The following is a 23,432-nucleotide window of genomic DNA, read 5'->3' on the forward strand; positions in this document are numbered from 1 at the left end:
GTACTGTAGGTGATGTCCACTTTTCCACTTCTTTTTGAACTTCCTTTTTAAACTTCATAAATACTTGAAACATATATACTTAAAAGCATGGCTGCTAGCAGCAATGGCTGTTAGGAGTTTACTTATATACTTTTAGAAAGTCACCTGGTTGGCACAACAAACTTAATTAACACATGTGAGGGTAGTTAAAGCAAATGGTTTTTCTAAGGTGGGTGTTGCCTTGCCTTGCACAAGTGTGAAAGCTGAATTAAATTAAGACAGTAGGGGGATGATTTACAGTCAGACAATTAGAATATGTTTTTACCTAAATAGAACTAAATACACAGCATGGGAGGATATCAGGATAGACAGACAATTGGAATATGTTTTTACCTAAATAGAACTAAATACACAGCATGGGAGGATATCAGGATAGACAGACAATTGGAATATGTTTTTACCTAAATAGAACTAAATACACAGCATGGGAGGATATCAGGATAGACAGACAATTGGAATATGTTTTTACCTGAGGAAAGAGAAGAGATGAGTGAGTGATTCAATAGTCTTCCTTCTTAAACTTCATAAATACTTGAAACATATATACTTAAAAGCATATCTGCTTAAAAGCATGGCTGCTAACCATGTTTGTTTTTTTTTTATCTCTAAGCTCTAATTTACTCTAATAAAATTGTCATACTTTAGATCAAAGACACTGTGTGTGTATATAAGATCTAAACAAATAATTTAAAGTAAAGCAAAAGATAAAAAAAAAATGTATTAACAGTAAAAGTAAGAGAGGGAGGGAGAAATGGTTACTCATTAAAATAATGCTTGTAAAAAAATGTAATGGGCTGTATCTTTAAGCCATATTATACCTCAGTGTAATATTTACATTTATTGAGTGCTTACATTAGTGCGTGCAAAAATGCAGCACTTACGGATTTAGACAATGCTGACCTAACTTGAATAACTTGCATGTTTTATTCAAGTCCTGCAACTTTTCCACATAATAAGCATGCTACATGGTTAGGTAAACCGAGATATTAAAACAATAGTGTAATTTAGAATACTTTCTACTATAATCTTCCAGCAAATACAAAACTATGGGTGTTTCGCTTAAAAAAATGCTTGTAAAAAAACTTTAAGGGGCTCTATCTTTAAGCCATTCTGTATCTCAATATCTCAATGTAATATTTAAATGTATTGAGTGTTTACATTAGTATTTGCTAAAGTGCAACAATTAGGGATTTGGACACAATACTGACATAACTTGCATAACTCACATTCAGTGTGAATTATTCATGTGAACGCCCCCACTCCTCCCCTTGAGTGTCCATGTCTGAGCTGGGTATGGTGTATTCAACAAAAGGTTGTCAACGGGTTGTGGAATCTTCTGAATGTATTCGCAATAATTATAAATAATCCGCAAAACGCAAATTGTCCCTTTTTGAGATTGATCCGCTGAAATCCGCTGAAATCCGCTGACCAAAGGAACCGGCCAATCCGCTGTGGATCTAAATCCACCAAAAAATGTGGCCATCTCTACTTCTAAGGACCACTAATCAGAATTTCGGAGAAAAACTTTAGATGCATGATCCTGTCACAGGAGACCAGGCAGTTTACACTTTTTTTTTTACCAGGATAATACATTGAGCAAAACAAGTTAATGAAATGAATTGTTCATTTATTCACAGGAAAAGGCAAACACACAATGTTACACAAACTACATAAGAGAAGACACACTTACAGTACTTGAGAACTAGGGATTTTCCCCTGACTGAGACTTTAGCCTGAATGTCCTGGAACTGACATCAACCACCAGTTCCAGACGCCACCCCTCCCCTATCTCCAGAGGACTGGATTTTATTTGCTTGATACACTGCTTAGAATCTTGCTTAAAATCTTAGAGAACTCCTTAGAGAACTGAAAATCTGATTGGCGCAGGGGTTTATAATACCTCTGAGTTTCATTCACAGAATACTACAGGCCTATCAGAAGCGTGAGAACATTCTCAGCAGCCAATCAGAGCAGGACTCATTTGGCTGATGATGTCAGAGGCAGGAGGCGTGTTGAGCCGGCTCGGGACATCCCGTGGGCAGGACATATGTTCTGGCCAATAGGAAAAGCGCATACAATCGCCATCTTTTCCCTAGCCAGCCCATTGCCTGCCGCTGGGCAGGCCCACTGAGTCTAGCAGACCAGAGGGTCCCCCCACCAGGGGGTCTCTGTTCTCTGGACCCAGTATTCCGCCCTGCCCCGTCCAACTAGCACCCCGACACCTCAAACATCCTCTGTGGCTTTCATCTCCTGATGTCCAGCACCAAGGTTTGTAGTTTCTGGGACATCGGTTCTGAAAGACCAGTAACTTTACAGTGCATAACACTACACTTCATTACCATTACATGTATTAATAAAATAAACCTTTAATACATCCCTAAGCCCTTAATACATCCATAAGCCCTGCGTTTATGGAGATAAGTGTACTTTTTCCTATCAGCCTATATTCCCCACACACTATTGCATAGACTTAGAATGGATTCTAAGAATCCCTTCACAACCTTATAAGTATGATTGGAGCACCTCAGAACCCTTATACAGGTTCTGGGTGACCTGGGCATTAAATGAGTATCCTCCTTAACTTAGGGACCTCTTGACTGTTTCAAGGTTTGTGCCAGAGCACATCGAGCCCAAAATATCATCCCCCCTTAGCCAGAGGGCCAAGGGAGCGACAGAAATGAGGGAAGTATATCCTTGACGTCCAGTATTCATGCTGGGAACAGTCCAAAGTACCAGTGTGTCGCTGTGTTAGGGCATAACCCTGCCCACTGTGAGCTTCACACAGTTGGTACTCTACTACCCCCCCCCCCCCCCTCCTGGGATTCTCCACCTGGGGTTGCAGGGAGCCAGGAAAGTCTCAGACTCATCCCACCTCTCGACCAGGCCAAAGGACCAAATTTGTGCCACTGACGACTTTCTTGAAACCGTATACTAGAAACACACTATGGTCTGCAGTGACTCTATGTGCCAGGTTGTATTGCTCTATACTATTTGTGGCAGCAACTTATGAGGATCCCATTTGTTACTTTGTGATGTGTTTTCAATATGCTATTGTGGCATTGAATGCAGTAATGGATCATTAGTGACTTTCCCTCTGACAACTGAGTCTGGCAGTACAATGCTTTATACCTTTAGTTGAGTACTTAGCTATGACTTAAAGGGCAGTATTACTACTTGTTGGGATCGTGTGTGTTTAATCTGTTGCTGCATTTACTTTTTTTTTTAGCATGTATATTGTTCTGTTTCTCCAGTGAATATCTACTTGGGGTATATATAGTTGTATCAGACCCTTTATCAACAGGACCTGTGTAAGTGTGGTTACTATACATTTCAACTATACCTCACACTGGACCTGTAGCCCCTACATTTATTCACTAGCTGCTCTGTCTCGTCCGTGGAGTGTTTTAACTACACTGTATATATTTTGTCACATATTTTCGTCGTGTTTTACAGTTAATTAAAGTTTATTATTTTGCGTCTTTTGCTCAATGTTGTTGCGGCACCTTTGGTGGTCTGTTCCCATTTTTTGGTAGTAGATTATTAAACTACTACTTGCAGTATACCTTATCCATTACTTTCACATCATGAGTGCAATTATTAGGTGGCTTGGGTGACCTTTCTGGTCACTCTTTTGTGTGTTTTTCTGTATCCATTTCCCCTATGCACCAGATATTTCATTGTTATAGTCTCTCTCTCTCTCTCTCTCTCTCTCTCTCTCTCTCTCTCTCTCTCTCTCTCTCTCTCTCTCTCTCGCTCTCTCTTTTTTTGTTATTTCAGCTGTGTACCAAAATAAATTCAAGTTACAGTTAAATAATGATTATGGGCTTAAAGTGCAGTCTATCAGCTTTAATTTGAGGGTATTCACATCCAAATTGGAGAAAGGGTTTAGGAAATACATCTCTTTAATATGTAGCCCCCTCTTTTTCAAGGGACCAAAAGTAAATGGACAATTGACTCAAAAGCAGTTGCCTCAAGAATAGAAAGGCCAGATTAGACTTTGCCAAACAATATCTAAAAAAGCCAGCCCAGTTCTGGAACTGCATTCTTTGGACAGATGAAACTAAGCTCAACCTGTACCAGAATGATGGCAAGAAAAAAGTATGGAGAAGGCTTGGAACGGCTCATGATCCAAAGCATACCACATAATCTGTAAAACACGGTGGGGGCAGTGTGATGGCATGGGCATGCATGGCTTACAATGGCACTGGGTCACTAGTGTTTGTTGATGATGTGACAGAAGAGAGAAGCAGCCAGATGAATTCTGAAGTGTATAGGGATATATTGTCTGCTCAGATTCAGCCAAATTCAGCGAAGTTGATTGGACGGCGCTTCACTTTACAGAAGGACAATGACCCAAAACATACTGCGAAAGCAACCCAGGAGTTTTTTTAAGGCAAAGAAGTGGAATATTCTGCAATGGCCGAGTCAATCACCTGATCTCAACCCGATCGAGCATGCATTTCACTTGCTTAAGACGAAACTTAAGGCAGAAAGACGCACGAACAAACAACAACTGAAGACAGCTGCAGTAAAGGCCTGGCAAAGCATCACAAAGGGGGATACCCACCATTTGGTGATGTCCATGCGTTCCAGACTTCAAGCAGTCATTGCCTGCAAAGGATTCTCGACAAAGTATTAAAAATGACCATTTTAGTTATGATTGCGTTAATTTGTCCAATTACATTTGAGCTCCTGAAATAAGGGGACGGTGTATGAAAATGGTTGCAATTCCTAAACGTTTCATACGATATTTTTGTTCAACCAGATGAATTAAAGCTGAAAGTCTGCACCTCTATGGCATCTCGGTTGTTTCATTTCAAAACCATTGTGGAGGCGTACAGAGCCGAAATGATGAAAATTGTGTCAGTGTCCAATTATTTCCGGACCTACTGTAACTGTATATAGACAGCTCAACTCCTTTATAACGCTGTGCTTGGGGTCCAAAGAATCACATCGCGCTATAAGCGGATCGCGTTAGAAATAATGTACAATTGTATGCATTGTACAATAAAGTATTTAAGATATGAATAAACGAGTTGTAAAGTATTTATAAATACGATAATTGGGAGCCATGCTTGCGCCGCGTTATAAGCAGATTCGCGTTGTAACGGATCGTGTTATAACGGGGTTGAGCTATATATATATATATATATATATATATATATATATATATATATATATATATATATATATATGTATATTTATTTATTTCTTTTATTTATTTATAAAATATTTTACCAGGAAGTAATACATTGAGAGTTACCTCTCGTTTTCAAGTATGTCCTGGGCACAGAGTTAGGACAAATAATACATGGTTACAAATACCGTTATATAAATGAACAGGGTATACATTATATACAAGACATTGCGTGCACAGTTAAAGAAAATATATATTATGGGCGAATGAAACAGTTACAGACCAGATTAAAATGTGAGACAGCCTTAGATTTGAAAGAACTTAAACTGGTGGTGGATGTGAGAGTCTCTGGTAGGTTGTTCCAGTTTTAGGGTGCACGGTAAGAGAAGGAGGAACGGCCGGATACTTTGTTGAGCCTTGGGACCATGAACACTCTTTTGGAGTCTGATCTCAGGTGATAAGTGCTGCATGTGGTAAGGGTGAGGAGCTTGTTCAGATAGCTGGGTAGCTTGCCCATAAAGAATTTAAAGGCAAGACAGGAAAGGTGAACTTTGCGCCTAGACTCTAGTGACCAATCTAGTTGTTTGAGCATTTCGCAGTGATGTGTGTTGTAGTTGCATTGGAGAACAAAATGACAAATTGAATTGTAGAGGATGTCAAGTTTGCTAAGGTGGGTTTGAGGTGCCGTGCCATATACTATGTCTCCATAGTCAATAATTGGCATTAGCATCTGCTGTGCGATACGCTTTCTGACCAGGAGACTTAGGGAGGATTTGTTCCTGTAAAGTACCCCTAGTTTGGCATACGTCTTGGTTGTCAGGGTATCAATGTGCATTCCGAATGTTAAGTGGGAGTCAAACCATAAGCCCAGGTATTTAAAACTAGTGACAGGGGTTAGGGTGGTGTTAGCGTTGGTTCTAATCTGGAGCTCAGTCGCTGGAAGCTTTAAAAATTTAGTCTTGGTCCCAAATACCATTGTTACAGTCTTGTCAGTGTTTAAAAACAGTTTGTTTTGGGAAATCCAGTTTTCGAGTCTCAAAATGTCAGACTGAAGTATGTGTTCAAGGTCAGAGACGTTATGGCTGTGTGCATTTAGGAATGTGTCATCTGCATACATGTGTATTGAGGCTTCCTTACAAGCTGTGGGAAGATCATTAATGAACACTGAGAAAAGTAGGGGCCCCAGAACAGAGCCTTGCGGGACACCACAGGTGATATCCAGGGGGTTGGAGTTAGAGCCTGAGATGGACACATGTTGGGATCTTCCTGATAGGTAGGACTGAAACCAGTATAAAGCATGCTTCCCTATTCCAGAGCTCTGGAGTTTGTTAAGCAGGATAGCATGATCAACTGTATCAAAAGCCTTTGCAAAATCTAGGAATACTGCACCAGTGAGTTGTCCCCGTTCCATTCCACACTGGATTTCATTGCAAACTTTTAGCAGTGTACTGTAGTTACGATGGAGTGTTTGGGACGAAAGCCAGATTGGAATTGGCTAGGGAAATTTGTCTTGGTATAGTAATCACTTAATTGGGAGTGGACACATTTTTCCATGACTTTGGATAGAATTGGGAGAAGTGAGATTGGTCTGTAGTTTGAGACAGTGTTTTTGTCCCCACTTTTGAAGATTGGGACAACTCTGGCAGTTTTCCTGGTCTTAGGGATATGGCCTGCCGACAGGATAGAGTTAACTATGGAAGCAATTGGTTTGGAAATGGCTGGGGCACCAAGTCGTAGGAACCTAGATTGTAATAAGTCAGGTCCACATTGGCTGCTTAGTTTTAGTTTGAGGAGCGCTTGTTTAATCTCCTCTTCAGGTACTGGGCCAAATTGAAAATTGTGGGCAGTGTTGGGAGGGGGTGGGGCTATGTGGGCACTCCCAGGATGAGATTCAGGTTTGTGGTTTGGGCTGCGTTTTGCTAATAAGTTAGTGGCACACCCCACAAAATAATAATTGAATGCATTTGCAATGTCAGTGGGGTTTGTCAGAGTAATATCCCCCTTAGTGATATTACTTAGTTGTTGATGGTTAGGAGGCTGGAATATATTGTTGATAACCTTCCAGAAGTTAGCTGGGTTTGATGTATTTTGGTGGAGATTGTCAGAGTAATATTGTGCTTTTGCGTGCCTTGTTTGCCTTGTGCACATGTTCCGCAGGCATCTGTAGTGATTGAGTTCCTTGGTAGTGCCAGTTACTTTGTAGCTTTTCCACAAGGTATCCCTGAACTGGTAGAGTGCAACAAGGTCAGATTTAACCCATGGAAGATGGGCTCCCCTTACCATTATTTTGCATAGTGGAGCATGGGTATCACAGAGTTTTAAGAACTCGGATTGGAAATAGTCGAGCGCAGAATCAGGGTCGGGAATTAAATCGATTCTGTGCCATGGGCAGTTGGTAAGGTCATCCAGAAACTGTTGTGGGTTAAAGTTTTTAAATGTTCTAGTGAGGAGAACTTTAGGGCTTGAATGAGGGCGTTTTAATTTTCCTTACACAGTACACTATTGCATGGTCACTGAAAATGTCAGGAAGGATGCCAGAGGATTGGATTCTGCGTTTGAGGAGAGAATCCAGTCTAGCAAGGAATAGTTATGCGATTTCAGGTTTGTCCATGTGGGGGTGGGAAATGAGTTGTGTTAGGTTAAGTGACTTGAGTTGTATCTGGATTTTATGGTTTTTAGGGTCAAGGCAGATGAAGTTGAAATCCCCAAGAACTAGCAGCTCACTCTTCTCGTTCAGAGAGGAAATGGAGCCAAGAAACTGGGTGATATCAGCCAGGGATTGTAGAGGGGCTTTAGGGGGGCGGTAGATGCCAGCGAGCAAGATGGGCTTAGAAAAGGGGAGGCAGATTTTGCCAACTAGAATTTCAAAAGAGGGTGGGCTTGGGGGGCAATTTAACAGTGTAAATTGTAAGGTGTCTGCAATATAAAATAACACCCCTCCTCCTCTCTTGGACCTATCTCTCCTAAAAATGGAGTATCTCTGAATGGCGATATTTGCATCAGGGGTTTTATGGGTTAGCCATGTTTCTGCAAGAACGATGGCTTTGGTTTATGCATAAGGCACAATGCCCTTAGTTCGTCCAGTTTGGACAGCAGGCTCCGGATATTTATATGGGCGAAAGATAGCCCTTTTTGGAATTTAAAGGTGGAATTCTCAGGGGCATGGGACAGATTTGAAATGGGAGGACCTGGGTTAGGTTCAATATCACCTGCTAAAGAGAGTAATAGTATGAGCAGAAATGTGGGTAGTTGTTTGCAAGTTGTAAATTTGTGGTGTTTGCCATTAGAGTGAGCAGTGGTTGGTGTGCTGGTTTTTAGGGTTCTCCACCAACATTCCGTAGATAGTGAAAGGCTTTTGAGTAGTCCAGGGTGTATAGTGATATTGGGTGTGGGCCAGGATGGAGGAGTTTGTAGTGGATAGAGGGAGTAACATCTCCATGAGGCCAGGAGAAAGAAAAAAGTTAAGATACATACAGGTTCATGGTGCCAGAGGTAGGCAGTGCTGCATGGAGCTGTTGTGAGCAAAGTGAGTGTGTGCAGACTAAACAGCAGGGGTGTGCCTGTTCCTTGTCAAATGTTTTGCTGCATTGCAATGCTAGAGTCAGTTCTGGGTTTCAGTGGGCTGAGTTGGTGTGGGAGTTATTTTTGTGCAGTCAGTTTTGGGAGAGGCTGCAGTGAAATAAGTTGTAAAGGGGTGTGGGGTTAAAATATGCAGGCTAACAAGCATGGGGTCAAAGTGTGGTCATATATATATTTGTATATATTTGTAAGCAATAGGCACTTGAAGGTAATATTTGGTATTTTCAAACCAATAGAATTAGGGGTTAGAGACAGTGAGATAATTTCCCAATGTATAATTTATACATGGTAACCCTTTGGATTATTGTATGAGCCTTAGTTAGTATAATCAGAGATTGACCAAAATGTCCCCAGATAAGATCTTAATATGAACTTCCAGAGGTCTTCATTAAATATGGTCGCTAAACTCGGTCAGGGTGGAGTAGGAGGAAGATCCACGATCGTAGTATATTAGATTGCGGTATAAACACAATCCACTTCCAATATAATAATACAATAGTGGAATAAATACCTGTCGCATACAAAAAATGATAATATTAACAATACAATATAATATATTATAAAGGATATATCAGTGAAGTGAAGTCTTTTCAAAGTCAATAAGTGAAATGGACTCTGTCCTTGATTTGGGTAGGATAAAATCACTCTTCTGCAGCAAGTTGTATTCCTATTGATTGAGACAAAAACAGAGACACCACATTGCGCAGTATTGACTTAACAGTAGATGATGTTCTCCCCTGTATGCCTCTAAATGAAATGCCCACTTACTAGATATAAAGTGGGTCTCATGCAGTTGAGAGAATCTGTATCTTTGTTTCTTCAAATCCAGACGTTCACAGGTTAACCCGAACCCCACGTGTTGATTCTGTCTCTCCTGGATCCTTGAAGAAACTCCGTCTCAGGAAGATGTTTTCTCTTTCTGTGCTGCTCTCCTGTATGTGTCTCCAGCGTGGGGATATACAAACAACAGAGGATTGCGCAATACAGTAAAAAAACTTTAATGATGCATCCTAGCTAGCTGCAGAAATAAACTCACAAGTTCAGTGAGTTTAAAAACAATTCAAACGCCCGACCCGGCTGTCCCACAGCACACCCCAGTCTCTGTCAGCTCCTGCCTCTGGTCGCGTGTGTTTCGCGCTATCCAGACTTGCGTGTGCTGACGTCACGGTTCAATGAACTGACCGGAGAGTGGATGAGAGTCCTGATTGACGTTCACTTTAGGCTCCTCCCTACGCGTTTCGTGACGGGGAACGTCACTTCGTCAGGGGATTGTGGAGCCTATGCAATCCCTTGTACTTATATAGCTCATTCTTAATTAACAATTAAACAATTAAAGACAGCACAGATGCATTTACTGCTGATTTGATTGCAGTGGGGTAGAAAAACATCTTGGTGAATTACATTGCCAATAGAATTCAAATGCATTGTCATAGCTAATGTTGATTAATATTATAATATTTATGGGGATGTGGGAAGAAAATTGCATTTGGAACCACAACCCATATGGTGCAAACCTGGTGCTCTGGAAGCGCTACATCGATGATGTGCTGTGCGTCTGGAGGGGCACTATAGATGAACTAGAGGCATTCAAGGTTCATCTAAACAACAATAACTACAACATCCAATTCACCTTTAACCATAGCAATCAGACTATAGATTTCCTAGATCTTACCCTGTACACAGTCAATAACAAGGTACACACTAAAACATTTTTTAAGGAAGTAAACGCAAACTCATATGTATTGGCATCTAGCCACCACCACTCAAAATGGATCAGAAATATTCCAAGAGGGCAAGCATTAAGAATTAGGAAAAACTGCTCGCAACAAGAGGTATATGAAGATCAGATTAAGGAAATGGGTGAAAAATTTAGGGACAGGAAATACAATCAGGCACTGGTGCAAAAGGCGATAAAAAATGCGAATGATACAGATAGAATTGCCTTGATAAAACCTAAGATAAAGAACCCAGTGAACTCTGACAAAATGTTCATCCCATTTATTACACAATATAATGGGATGTCTCAAGGCATTGTAAAAGTGTTAAACAAACATTGGGGGATTCTACAAAGGGATCCTGTCCTCAAGTCCATTTTACCAAGTAAACCACAAATTGTTTACAAAAAATCCCAGAATTTAAAATCACAACTAGCTCCGAGCTGCCCAAAAAAGAACCAGGGTCCTAATATGTGGTTGGGAGATCTTAAGGGTTACTACCCTTGCAAAAAATGTATAGGCTGTAGTTTTGGACAAAAATGTAAAGGATTTACATCCAAAGTGACTAGAAAAAGTTATACTATCCAAAGTCTTATTACTTGTAAAACAAGCTTTTGTGTGTATCTTTTGGAGTGCCCCTGTGGCCTACAATATGTGGGGAGAACGGGAAGACCCCTTAAGAGAAGATTCGCGGAACATGTGTATAATATCAAAAAGGGTTTGGAGACACATAGTGTTTCAAACCACTTTAAGAAACATCACAACATGTTACCAGAGGGTCTTACATGCATAGGGATTGATAGCCCAAAAGTGGGGATTAGAGGAGGTGATAGATTACAGAAGGTATCTCAGCAAGAGAGCTTCTGGATTTACACTTTAAAAACGCTCTCCCCCAAAGGTCTAAATATAGACTTTGATTTAGCTTCATTCCTATGAGAGCTCCCTCACTCATTCACACATTGTAGAGGTCAGATCACTCATAACTGTTTACCATTTGAGAATATTGTTTTAAATAACCTATTCCTCTTTTTATTAGTAACGTATTTTATTTGTTATATCATTTGTCATATTCATTTATTGTATATTAATCAACATTAGCTATGACAATGCATTTGAATTCTATTGGCAATGTAATTCACCAAGATGTTTTTCTACCCCACTGCAATCAAATCAGCAGTAAATGCATCTGTGCTGTCTTTAATTGTTTAATTGTTAATTAAGAATGAGCTATATAAGTACAAGGGATTGCATAGGCTCCACAATCCCCTGACGAAGTGACGTTCCCCGTCACGAAACGCGTAGGGAGGAGCCTAAAGTGAACGTCAATCAGGACTCTCATCCACTCTCCGGTCAGTTCATTGAACCGTGACGTCAGCACGCGCAAGTCTGGATAGCGCGAAACACACGCGACCAGAGGCAGGAGCTGACAGAGACTGGGGTGTGCTGTGGGACAGCCGGGTCGGGCGTTTGAATTGTTTTTAAACTCACGGAACTTGTGAGTATATTTCTGCAGCTAGCTAGGATGCATCATTAAAGTTTTTTTACTGTATTGCGCAATCCTCTGTTGTTTGTATATCCCCACGCTGGAGACACATACAGGAGAGCAGCACAGAAAGAGAAAACATCTTCCAGAGACGGAGTTTCTTCAAGGATCCAGGAGAGACAGAATCAACACGTGGGGTTCGGGTTAACCTGTGAACGTCTGGATTTGAAGAAACAAAGATACAGATTCTCTCAACTGCACGAGACCCACTTTATATCTAGTAAGTGGGCATTTCATTTAGAGGCATACAGGGGAGAACATCATCTACTGTTAAGTCAATACTGCGCAATGTGGTGTCTCTGTTTTTGTCTCAATCAATAGGAATATAACTTGCTGCAGGAGAGTGATTTTATTCTACCCAAATCAAGGACAGAGTCCATTTCACTTATTGACTTTGAAAAGACTTCACTTCACTGATATATCCTTTATAATATATTATATTGTATTGTTAATATTATCATTTTTTGTATGCGCCAGGTATTTATTCCACTATTGTATTATTATATTGTTTTTAGGGTTCACTGTAGATTGCACCCTTAGTAGAATCACCAGGCAGCTTTAGTAAACGTTTATATGCACTGCACATAGACACAATTGGTCTAGCGCTAGTTTAAGTTATCTTTGTTAACACTATACAATCCACTTCCAGGTGTCCCAATACAATTTTAACAATCTAATTTGTTCATTTAGCTTTCAAAGTCACGGTGAGGTAACTAGACAGGAGCCCGTATGAGCACACAGAGAGACCAGGTGGTCTATTATGTGTGCACGGTTTTCAAAGAGGCAGGTAACCACAACGATGTAGCAGCAGTGTAGCCAAGTCTCATGCGTTACTTAATGGAAGTCCTGCCCCTGCATGTGCGTGCATGTGAATGATCGCCGATGCACGCGTTTCGCGTGATAACGCTTCGTCGGGGCAGTTTAGGGGGAGTGTCCCATTGGAGCTATAGTGCTTTTTATAGCTGCATCGATCATGAGGCTGTTCTTAGTTAACCCCTTAGGTACCTGATTCCAACGGGCAAGATCGTATCCCTGTAGCAAGTACACTGTAAGAACAGAAGGATTCAGGTAAGCCTAAGTATATCCCCTGGCAATGTTTATTATTTGAATCAAAGTTTTAATAGGAGCAACACTTTAAAACACTGCAAATACACAGGGATGTTCACATAACATGGTAAGTACTATAATGCAGTTTCCAGTCATATAGTAGTGAATGGGGTTAACTTGATATATTGTTGTCTTGGTGAATTTAATGTGCCATGATTGATGGTGCAGTATATGACATATGGAACATGGTTACTTTTAAAAGCCTTATTCCCAGATAAATTCCAGATATTCATTGTACTGAATGATCATGGTTCTCAATATTGTCAGGGTTCCGGTTGATCATATGTATAGATTAATAGTAGCTAGGAGGCCTAGCCAAGATATATGAATACAGAGTATTAGAGAAATCATGATATAAATACCCTTATGAGGGTATAGCATAGCCTCTGGCCACTATTCTTCTGTTGGGCCCCCAGAGTGTAAGTCCTGGTAAATACAGGCAATGTGAGGGGTTAATTCTCTCATGAAGGCCTAGCTTGCTATTGCGGCCTGGATGCATTGTTACTGAATCCAGGGGCGGGTCTAGCAACAACCTTGGGGTGTCATCCTGGGGAGGATACTGGCTGGGTCACATGCAGATAATGTGACGTCTGTCAGTATCAGACCTGCCCTGTTATGGGGCAGGATTACAAGCCCATCCACTAGTTATATACTGGCATTCTCCCAGAAGTCAGGCAGTCTGTCTCCCCTCCCCCTGAAGAGTGAGAGTGAGTGTGTTATCCTGAGTACCATCAGGGATAAGGAGCTGGATGGGGCCTGCGGGGCCTTATACAAAAGTGAAGGTTGTGACTTCTGGCTGTATGACAATAAAGATCATTTGAACTATTTATCTGTGTTGCTAAATGATGAACCACCCTGAAAACCTGTCTTGATATCTCCACACACCACCGTGGAGCACTCAGAGCTCTTGTTCCAGCCAAACAGGTACGCAACACACCAGCAACACCAGGTAGCCGGATGATCTCACTCAGGGTGGGGGAACAGGTGCTACAATGGTAACAAGCCTAAAAAAGAGAAAAAAAGGATATGTATAACAAGAGGCGCCTGTTGATAAAAAAGGATATATATCCAACCAGTTGGTTAGCCAGGGATAGGCTCCAGACGTAATGATGTGCTTAAAATAAGAGAGAAACACAATACATAGCGTGATACTGTATGACAAAAAAGGGGGGGACTACATATAAACACACAACATATATAACTAATAAGTATCAGCTGAGATACAAGGTGAATACTAATATAAAACATTTAATAAACATATAATGATATACAGGACATATGAAAAATAAAAAATGTGGTAAAAGGACAATGGAATGCCGATTGGACACACTGCTGCAATGAGTGAACTGCCCACTCACCGGACGGTAGATATAAACAGGCGGTGGATAAATCTGTGAGTATCCCCTCTCTGCTGCTCAGACAGCTGCTGCAACCGATCCGGTTTGTAGATAGAGCGTTGCACACGCCCGCCGGCGTGTGTAGGTGGAACTTCTCTCAGCTGGCGGTGCAGGAAGTGCAGATAGATTCAAAACGGCCACAGCAGATTCGCTTGGTGTATATGAATAAACGTCTGCTTGAAACAGCTGATTCGTCACTGGATCCGCTCGGGAAAGTGGGAAGCAACCTGATGCGACAGTGGGAGTCCAAGAATGGCACCCTATGCGTTTCGAAAGTTCTCAGAACCCCTGAGGAAGAAAGCAGCACGCTTTCGAAACGCGTAGGGTGGCATTCTTGGACTCCCACTGTCGCATCAGGTTGCTTCCCACTTTCCCGAGCGGATCCGGTGACGAATCAGCTGTTTCAAGCAGACGTTTATTCATATACACCAAGCGAATCTGCTGTGGCCGTTTTGAATCTATCTGCACGTCCTGCACCGCCAGCTGAGAGAAGTTCCACCTACACACGCCGGCGGGCGTGTGCAACGCTCTATCTACAAACCGGATCGGTTGCAGCAGCTGTCTGTGCAGCAGAGAGGGGATACTCACAGATTTATCCACCGCCTGTTTATATCTACCGTCCGGTGAGTGGGCAGTTCACCCATTGCAGCAGTGTGTCCAATCGGCATTCCATTGTCCTTTTATCACATTTTTTATTTTTCATATGTCCTGTATATCATTATATGTTTATTAAATGTTTTTATATTAGTATTCACCTTGTATCTCAGCTGATACTTATTAGTTATATATGTTGTGTGTTTATATGTAGTCCCCCCCCTTTTTTGTCATACAGTATCACGCTATGTATTGTGTTTCTCTCTTATTTTAAGCACATCATTACGTCTGGAGCCTATCCCTGGCTAACCAACTGGTTGGATATATATCCTTTTTTATCAACAGGCGCCTCTTGTTATACATATCCTTTTTTTCTCTGTTATCATCCTGACCAGGGGGTCAGAAATTGTATTTCGGGCAGCCCCTTATATGTGGACTATTATCCCCATCTAAGGTTTTACAATATAAATTGTTTTAACTTTCAAGTTAGCGCTACCTAATCTGTGTTTTTTAAATGGTAACAAGCCTGGTGTATATTAATACAGCTATCAGTTGCTGACAATCAAAGCGCTAGATTAAGGGAGTGTAAACGAAGCCCTCGTTGAGCCCCTTCGGTGATAGAGTATCCAGGGTATAAATCCAATGGGCTTATTTTCTGAGTAGTTCTGTATCCCAGTCCCCTCTTCTTATACTGTACCTGGTGAGTATTGGTCTATGTCAATGAACTGTAACAATTTTAAATTGCCATTATGGCATTGGTTCACATGTTTCGCTACCGGTACATCAGGTGTATTGCGTATTGAGATTACTTGATCTGAGATTGTTCCAAAACACGAGTCTTGAGCTGATGTCGCGTTTTTCCAACATATTTCTTTCCAAAAATGCAAATAGGAAGATAGATAACTCCAGTACTGGTGCAATTAATGAATTTACAGGTTTGGTATGTTTTAGAATCATTATAGTTGGGGAATTCTTTGTGACATTCACCGATGTGCATGCCTTGCACCTCTGGCATTGAAAGCACCCAGTTGTTTTTTTAGGTAACCACGTCGGTGGTGCTTTGCCCCCTAATTAGCTATGCACAAGAATATCACGCAAATTCCTGGCTCTTCTGCTCACCATCGATGGATAATGGTGAATAACCTCCTTTAGATCATTGTCCGATTGTAGGATATACCAGTATTTTTACATGATATTTTGTGCCTGTTTCCAATGATTGTTGAAGGTCCAATGAATCGTGTTGGTCCGCATTCAAGTTGTTGAGGTTTGTCCTTTAGGAGATCCCCACGGGGCAAGTACTTGGCATATTTATATGCCTTTTTAACCACTTTATGACTATAGCCTCTCTCCAAGAAACGATTTTTCATTAGAGAGGCCTGTTTTTCATATTTCGTTTGACTACTGCAGTTTCTTTTCAACCAAAGAAATTGGCCAGTTGGTATCCCATTTATTAGTGCCCTGGGATGATGACTGTCAGCTTGCAATAGGCTGTTGTTTGCAGTGGTTTTGCGGAATATAGTGGTATCTAAAGCCACATTGATTCCCCTAGTAATACTTAAGTCCAGAAAGCAGATGGAGTTGCTATGGTATTCACAGGTTAATTTTAGATTAAGATTGTTGTTGTTGAGTTTCTCAATAAAAGTAAATAGTGTTTCCACAGGACCGCATCATAAAATAAACACATTGGGCCTCGTTCTGTAAGCGTCGATAAAGCACTTATCGACCACTTATCGGCCAAAATGCCTACTCGTATTCAGTAAGCCTTGATAAGTGGTCGATAACGGCCTGTATCGCCGCAAAATTTTATGACCAAAATAAAATCGCCCATTGAGCGTCGACCAGCCACTTAACGACCATTTTCGGAATGATCCTAAACTCGCGCGATTCTAGTAGCCGCGATTCGCCTATCGCCCGCCTACCGCAGCCTACCGCAGCCCTAAAAAGGCGATCTTCTCCCCAATCCAATACGCCTCAAAATTTTGGCAGATTGGTGGGGAGATGCGTTGATGAGCTGTGATAAGTGGGGACTTATCAGGTCTTAAAAATCAGGTCTTTTCCTGCCTCGGATTGATGCCGGGGGTCTCCGGAGCTGATTAATTAATACCAGCACCGGAGCCCTCCGGCATGCATCCGATGCAGGAAAAATGCATTTACAGCAACTTCATTACCTTAGCGGCTAACCGCTACAGAGCATATGTGACCCACAGTAATTGTAAAGTAAATGTTTTTAACTGCGTTTTAAACCGGATCACTTGGTGTGGTATTGCATGCTTGAGGCTATATGCATTAAACCCCTAGATGGCACAAGGTATAACAGAGGTGTGCAGAGTTGTAAGTAGGGAGTGTTTGGACCCCCCCTTAACCTCTGCAATTTCCCTGAATTGAATAATCTTGTATGCCTGGGGTCGTTCTCATTTAAGCAGTAGGTTTATTCACATGCGGTGTGAACGCCGGTTCTGTGTGCTCCATGGCTGACAAGGGATGCAGAGAAGGTGTACCTGTTCCGGTTTGGAAGGGGTGTTTCAGCGGGCACCACGAGGCAGAAAAAACGTAGCAACTGCTGGACTGTGCTGTGAAGTGTCCTTTATTAAAGCATGGTTAAAAAGAGGGGGGAAAAAGGATGCCCCTGCACCTCTAACGCGTTTCACCCAAGCATGGGCTTTTTCAAAGAGTAACATTACCCGTGTGCAGGCCTCTGATATACCGGATGTGAACCGGAAGTGACGTCACACAGCAAATGGGCTCTGAGTATGCTGCATGCTGTATGATAGACTGCCAGGCTCATGGCTTGAAGACACTCACACATAGCGCAAGTGCGCCACCTATGGTGCCTGTCTGCCAGTGAGCCTACACCACACACACAGCAGGCTGCATGATGGAATACTGAGTCATAGCTGAATGACATTCACCCGGCACCCATGGGCTTCAGTGACATGCGCAATAGGGACTAAAAGGTTAAAAACAAAATAAATGAAAACAAACATTTTAAGCAATCTACATTTAAACATCAAAAACAATATAATTCATATTATTAATCAAATATAAACCTTAATGAAATCTAAATAAATACAAAGATAAATTTCATAATGTATATGTCATAATAGAAAGCAACAAATGGAAAAAATAAATGAAAAAAATATATAATGATAATAATTAAAATAAAAACAAGTAATGGCAGGGGTAATGGAGATTTCCAATATCTAATTGATGTAAAACATACATTTAGTACATTTATATTGTTATTAATACAATTCATAATTAGAACAATTTGCTTGATCAGAGCATACTCAGTTGCACTTTAAAATTATCAAGTATATATAAATGCAATTGTATGGGATAGAATAACAAGACCAGCAAGACATTGCATAATTGAACATGCTATCAATATAGTTTACTGAACATACAAGTGTGAACTTTTCAGATCTCATGATTAATGATATATGTGTTAAAGGAATGGGAAAGGGAAGGGTAGGACAAGAATGGAGAAGGGAGGTGGAGAAGGAAAGGGAAGGGGTGGGGAGAGGGGGGAGGGAGGAAGGGGGGAAGGGAGGGGTAGAAGGGGGAGAAAAAAGGGGGGGGGGGAAGGAGGAAAAGAGGGGAAAAGAACCAGAAGATGAATTAAATATTGTCATATTTGTAACAATATATTGTAAACATATGGAATGGATTTAGTGGGCAAAAAATATATATATATGTGGTATTTTGCATTCCTCATTAAACATGATATAAAAGGACCAAATGGAACATTTTAAGTAAATGCTAGGTACCCAACATTACAAATAGATAAAATTATTCATTTTGTCGTTTATCATATTGATTGTGATCACTTACTCAAAAGGAGTATATTGATGGGCCATGTGGGCGAACTACACGAACAGGAGCACATATTTTACAGGGCTCCCTGTGGCAAGAAATGGATGGTTCTACAAAAAATGTTTTATCTCCCAGTCCACATTGATACCTCTAGGTGTCATGGTATCTAACGTGAAGATCCAGAACATCTCTTTTCTATTTAGAGTGCTCTGACGATCTCCACGTCGGACTGAGAGTGGAATGTGTTCTAGACCACTGAATGTAAGGTGGTCCAAATTTCCTTTGGGACATTCCATGAAGTGTCGTGCCACAGGGAACTTCTGATCTTTGTTCTTAATACTTCTAATGTGCTCCATTATTCGAAGTTTCAATGGTCGTATCGTTCGCCCTACATAGCCCATACCACAGCCACATGACAAGAGATATATTACATGGTTAGTGTTGCACGTAATAAAACTCCTCAATTTGGTTTTGTTTTTATTTATCTTTGATTGGATTGTTTTAATTGGTTTTGCATAGGAACAGACTTTGCAAAAGCCACATTTGTAAAAACCCATAGGAGGGACGAAGCATTTAGTTTTTGTATGTGGTTTTGTATACATACTTGGTGATATATAATTGGAGATGGTCTTGGCTTTTTTAAATACAAATTTGGGTAACTTTTCAGTATGTGGCTTAAGTTTATTGTCCAATGACAAGATGTTCCAGTGTTTTAATATAATGGAGCGGATGTTATTTGCTTGGCGACTATGTTGTGTAATAAAATAGAGTGGCGTTGATTCTTTTTTGCAATCTATTTTAATCTTTTTCTTCAACAATTTAATACGTGGGGTATGGAATGCATAATCAAAAGCTTCCTGTAGGTCCATTTTACAGTATCCCCTTTTGAAAAATCTCAAAGCTAATTCTTTAGATTGCTCTACAAATGAGTCATCTGTTGAGCAAATACGTTTCAACCTTAGGAATTGTGCCTTCGGTATGCCTTTTATTAAAGGACGTGGGTGACCACTGTTGGCTTTAAGAAACGTATTTCTTGAATTTGGTTTTCTGTAGATGTCAGATTGAATAGATTGACATGAATCTACAGATAAAAGTAAATCAAGATACTCGATCTTTTGTTCATGATGTAAAAAAGTAAAATGTAAGTTGTAATCATTCCTATTTAACTGGTCCACAAATTCCGTCAGGGACCCAGTGTCACCTTCCCAAATCAAAAACAAATCGTCGATAAATCTCTGATAGAAAGTGATGTTTTTACGGAAAGAATTAGTGTGACTAAAAATGTGTTTGTGCTCCCAATATCCCATGAACAAATTTGCATAGGACGGTGCAAATGACGTGCCCATTGCGGTGCCTCGTGTCTGTAAATAATAAGTGTTGTCAAAAAGGAAATAGTTGTGTGTAAGTAAAAATAAGATAGATTCTAAAATAAATGTGACTTGTGCTGGTGATAACAGTGATTGATTAAGAAAATATTGTGCTGCTGTAATGCCTTGTGAGTGATCAATAATTGTGTAAAGTGATGTAACATCTAAAGTGACCCATAAATAGTTAGGGGACCAAGTGAATTTAGACAGTGAATTTAATAAATCAGTAGAATCCTGTAGGTATGACGGAAGTTTGTGGACCAGTGGTTGCAAAAAAATATCGATGTATCTGGATCATCCATCTCCCAAAGATCCAATACTAGATATAATTGGTCGCCCAGGAGGCTCGACCAACGATTTATGGATCTTTGGGAGATGGTGAAAAATGGGGATAACCGGGTTTTGAACGGACAGGAAGCTTCTTTCTTTTTCGCTTAACACTTGTAAGATAACACCAAAGTCAAGGATACTGTTTAGCTGTTTTGCAAAAACATCAGTTGGGTCAGATTTGAGGGTTTTATATGATTTAATGTCATGTAATTGTTTTAGTGCTTCTGATCGATATTTAACACTACTTTGTACAACAATAGCACCCCCCTTGTCGGCATTTTTTATGACCAAATTTTTGTTGGTCATCAAGCTTCGAATACTCAGCTTGTCATTTTTGGACATATTGTTGCCGACATGGGGGGTGAATTTGTAACCTTTTTCTAATAGTAGTAAGTCTCTCTCGACTAGTTTCTCAAACGTGGCTATGTGTGGGCCTTTGATGTGAGAGGGATAGAAGGTTGAGCGTGTCTTTAAGCCTGAGTCTCTAGAACCTACCAGGAAGGAGGACACTGATGTCTTCTCCTCCTCTGTAGTCTGTTCATCTAGAAGACTGTTCATGTCTTGAAGGGTACATAGCTCGGTGAATGATGTTAAACCGTCATTTGTTGACTCAGAATCCTGAAACATAACAAGGGTAGAATTAGTTACATCATCAGTTATAATCGCATCATCTTTATGAAAAAACTTTTTCAATACTAGTTTTCTAATGAAGCATTGTAAATCTATTATAGTATTGAACAATCTAAAGTTTTCCATGGGAGCGAAATTCAGTCCCTTGTTTAGTAAAGACAGTTCATTCACAGAAAGAGGTATCCCAGAGATGTTAATGACATTATTTTCAGAGCTCATGTGTATTTTTTTCTTTTTGAGACTGCGCCCTCGTCCCTTAGAGCGCCTAGTCCTTGGTCGTTTTTTGATTGGGAAAACAATGATGGTGTAGATCTTTGCTCACTTTTAGATCCATGTCCATATTCTGAATCATGATCACTGCTATATTCACCTTGGTTAGATGTATGTCTGGTGGAAAAAGACACTCCATGTGGCCATTAATCACTATCCGAGGCGTCTGAAAAACTTGATTGGTCTCCTGTTCTCTTTTTAAGTATAGAGGGTTTTGAAGTAGATTTCTCTTTGGAACCTTGTGCATGATGTTGATTTTTTTGATTTGTTTTTTTAGCTTTATTGGGAGCGTTGGGATTTCGTATTGGACGAGGGGGTTTTTGCCAGATGTATATTTGGCCACGCTCATAGTCCAAGCGATCCCTATCAAACTTAATTTGTTTCTTCTCCATAATTTCTTTATCAAGTTTGGAGATATTTTGATATAACAAATTATCATTAGTGGCGAAGTTTGGCAAATCTTCAAACTTGTCCAGTTGGTTTTGGAGTTTTTTAATATTTTCCACCAACAAATTCTTTTCAGTTGTTTTAGTATGTATGATAAGCTCCATTAGTTGAAGTGAGCATGAGTCTAATATTTTGGTCCACTTTTCTTCAAAATCTCTACTAATGAAACTAAATGATGGTGTTTTCTTTATTCTTAATCCTCTAGGGATACGTTTGGTTAATATGTAGTTTTCCAGAGATGTTATCTCCCACCATAGCTTAATTTTCTGACTCAATAGCTTTTCTAATGTCACAAAATATAATGATAAATTCATTTTGTCATCACATTTAATGTCCTTAGAGTCATTGAAAATGAACGCAGCTTGTCTGGAGCGTCTTGCGTTATCAGAGCAAAGTGCAACATATGGTGCTGGTTTTGCATTCATATCACAAATATCCTCATTCTCTGAAGAAGCCATAGTATCCAGTGTGGTATTGAATTGATGTTAGGTAATAATTGATTACACTTGGATCAAATTGTATTTTATACAAGAATTGTATGCATAATAATCCTTTCTTTGGTATAGTATTAGTGTTCTATAGTCCATAAATGGAAAAAATCCCCTTAACTTTATAATCTAGGCTAAAAAAAGGTATAATTAACAATTATATAAACTTAGTTTATTTAATGAAAAAATTCAAAAAATCACAAAAATGAAAAAATTTATATATATAAAATGTAGCAGTCACAGTCCAGCAAAAAATATGTAATATAATCACAATAAAAGTTCAATCGTGATATGTGGGTGCTCGAGCCACTGGTTGAGTATTCCATAGGACAAAATTGTAAGGGGTAAGTGGCCCCAATTAACCAGTGCTACAGAGCATATGTGACCCACAGTAATTGTAAAGTAAATGTTTTTAACTGCGTTTTAAACCGGATCACTTGGTGTGGTATTGCATGCTTGAGGCTATATGCATTAAACCCCTAGATGGCACAAGGTATAACAGAGGTGTGCAGAGTTGTAAGTAGGGAGTGTTTGGACCCCCCCTTGACCTCTGCAATTTCCCTGAATTGAATAATCTTGTATGCCTGGGGTGGCTCTCATTTAAGCAGCAGGTTTACTCACATGCGGTGTGAACGCCGGTTCTGTGTGCTCCATGGCTGACAAGGGATGCAGAGAAGGTGTACCTGTTCCGGTTTGGAAGGGGTGTTTCAGCGGGCACCACGAGGCAGAAAAAACGTAGCAACTGCTGGACTGTGCTGTGAAGTGTCCTTTATTAAAGCATGGTTAAAAAGAGGGGGGGAAAAGGATGCCCCTGCACCTCTAACGCGTTTCACCCAAGCATGGGCTTTTTCAAAGAGTAACATTACCCGTGTGCAGGCCTCTGATATACCGGATGTGAACCGGAAGTGACGTCACACAGCAAATGGGCTCTGAGTATGCTGCATGCTGTATGATAGACTGCCAGGCTCATGGCTTG

The sequence above is a fragment of the Ascaphus truei genome, chromosome 1 (assembly GCF_040206685.1).
Source record: "Ascaphus truei isolate aAscTru1 chromosome 1, aAscTru1.hap1, whole genome shotgun sequence".
Taxonomy (NCBI): Eukaryota; Metazoa; Chordata; class Amphibia; order Anura; family Ascaphidae; genus Ascaphus; species Ascaphus truei.